We start from the raw sequence: 3,287 nt of genomic DNA, 5'->3' as shown, positions 1-3,287 counted from the left end.
CAACACATCACACACACACACACCACACACACACACCACACACACACCACACACACACACACACACACCACAACACACACACCACACCCCACACACACAACAAACACACCCACACACCACACACACATATATATATATATATATATATATATATATATATATATAATGTATATATATACATATATATATATATATATATAATATATATATATATATATATATATACTATATACTATATATATATATATATATGTATACATACATACACACCACACACACACACACACACACACACACACACACACACACACACACACACACAACACATATATATATATATATATATATATATATTATATATATATATATATATATATATATATATATATATATATGTATTATATATATATACACACACATATTATATCAATATATATATATATATATATATATATATATATATATAATATATATACATATATATATATATATATATATATATATATATATTATCTATCTATATATATTCATATTTTTTTTTATATATATATATATATATACATATACATATATATATATGTGTGTGTGTATGTGTGTGTGTGTGTGTGTGTATGTATGTATACATCGAGAGAGAGAGAGAGAGAGAGAGAGAGAAATATAGATACAGACATAGATAAAGAGATAAATATAAATACAGATATGAATATAGACATAAATATAGATACAGATATAGACCGAAACATAAACATAAAAAAAAATATATAGATATACACATAAACAGACAGACAGACAGACAGACGGGCAGACAGACAAACGCATATGAAATAAAAACGGAGAAAAACCCCAGGGGATTCCGCGTCACGATAAATTGAAAATGAATTAACGTAATTAAGTTAGATTCACGAGATTAGTCGCGGGGACTTAAGTATGGCGACAGGAGGAGTAAATCATCTTCGGTGAATCCAATTCATTGCCAATTAAATTAATTACATTTGTAATATGTGAAGCGGCGGGGAGGTTAAGGGCAGTGATACGAGATATATTGCGAGATTAAAGACGTTCACGCGCACACACACGCACACACACACGCACACACTCATGCACACACGCACACACACACACACACGCTTACATTAGTACTTACGTATGTAAAGATGTACACAGGCACATCCACACGATCACATACACATGTAAACACATACACATACAGACGCACATACGCACACACACACGTTCAAAGAAGTAAATAAACGTATTTCTGTAAAGATTATGAATCTAAAAAAATCAGACAACAGTAATTCAAATAGCAATATGATAACACATGAAAACTTTTTTTTCCCCGCCAAAAGCCACAATCACTCTGTATTTTTTCCGGCAAAAGCAACAATCACTCCGTTTTTTTCCGCTAAAAACGACGATCACTCCTTTTTTTCCTCCAAAAAAGCGACACTCACTCGTTTTTTCCGCCAAAAAAGTGACAATCACTCCGTTTTTTTTCCGCCAAAATCGACAATCACTTCATTTTTATCCCTGTAAAAATCAACCATTCTTTTTTCCCGCTAAAACGACAATCCTTCCGTTTTTTCCCCCAAAAACCTTTTTTTTCCCACGAAAATAACAGCTTCGATTTCTATCAAATACTTTTTCTTTCTTTCTTTCTTTCTTTCATTATGCCTCTGGCTATGTCTATGTCTGTATTCTGTTTCTCACCCCCTTTCTCTCTATATTCTTATCTGTCATTAAGAAATGATGATGATGATATGCTCATGGCGATGATGAGTGATAATGATATTGATAATGTTAATGTTAACAATGATGATTATCATGATGATAAATATGTGACGAGTAAATTTTGACGACACACGCACACTCAATCAATCAATAAATAAATAATAAATCAAAAATTATTCATATATATATTATATAATATATAATTAATAAAAATATATATATATTAAAATTTGTAAAGGGGCCCGGGGGGGGGCCGAATGGTTTTAAGCTTCAAACTCAACATGTCACGACGGCAATTGAGTTCGGGGGTTGACCCCGGCCAGTGCGTTGCCCCTTGGGGCAAGGAATTTCCCCTCGTTTGCCCCCTACAATGGGTGGCCAACCCCGCCCAATCATGCTGGCCCCGGGCCCGGAAAAAATGAGAGAAGATTACCTAAAATGGTAACACCGGACTCTCCGTCAAAAGGAATGGGGACCCTACCACGTATCACCCAAAGCATCAAGCATGAAAACTACAATTGTATCATGCTGTGCCCACGGGGGCTCAGAAAACCTACTTTAAAAAAAGAAGAATTATAAAATTACCCCCAAACACAACACAACAAACACACACACACACCACACACACAAAACCCACACACATATTTTATATATAAATATATATTATATATATATAATATATAATAAATTATATATAATATATAATTATAAATATATATATATTAATATTAATAATAAATAGTCTATATATCTTCTATTACTACTATCAATCTTTATGTATAAAAAAAAAAAGAAATGATGATGATAATAAATGATGATGATAAATAATAATGATAATAAAATAAAAATAAAATAAAAATAAAATAATAAAAATAATAATAATAGTATAATAAAATAATGATTAATAAAAATAATAATAAAAAAGTAATAATAATAATAATAAAAAAATAGTAAAAATAATAATAAAATAAGTAATGAAACACTAGAAAATTAAAAAATAAGGTAAGAAAAAATATTTAAATGATAATATTAGCAAAAAATGAAATAATGATATTGATAAGAAGGATACTACCACTACTATTGACAATCGAGGTGATTAAAACTGTGTTCTTTCATTTTGTCGAAATGTGTCCCATGAAATGTATCATTCGATATAATAGGACACATCTTTCAACGAATTTATGAATATTTCTCATTCGTTTAATGTTTTGGATAAAAAAAAAACAAATTTTTCGAAAAAATTTGACCTTTTAAAAAACCCGCCACACATGCTGGCCCCCCTTTGCCAAATAGGGTATTTTGTTTCCTTAGGCGTTCGAACATTGATAAAAAACAATACAACGCGTGTTTAGTTGTGTTTGACGTTCATTTTAGAGATCACGGAAAAAAGAAACAGACAAACAGGCAAACAAATGAATATAGCGGGGAAAGAAATCATGAAATGTTATTAGGTGTTTCTGAAAAACGTTGGGGTCCTAGGCAGTTGTGACGATGATCTGATTTTTTAAAATTTAATAACAATACAACGAGTTTTTTTTAGTTTTTTGAATTCATTC

Source organism: Penaeus monodon, chromosome 35 (genome assembly GCF_015228065.2).
Source record: "Penaeus monodon isolate SGIC_2016 chromosome 35, NSTDA_Pmon_1, whole genome shotgun sequence".
Taxonomy (NCBI): Eukaryota; Metazoa; Arthropoda; class Malacostraca; order Decapoda; family Penaeidae; genus Penaeus; species Penaeus monodon.
Note: the sequence above shows the minus strand (reverse complement) of the source record.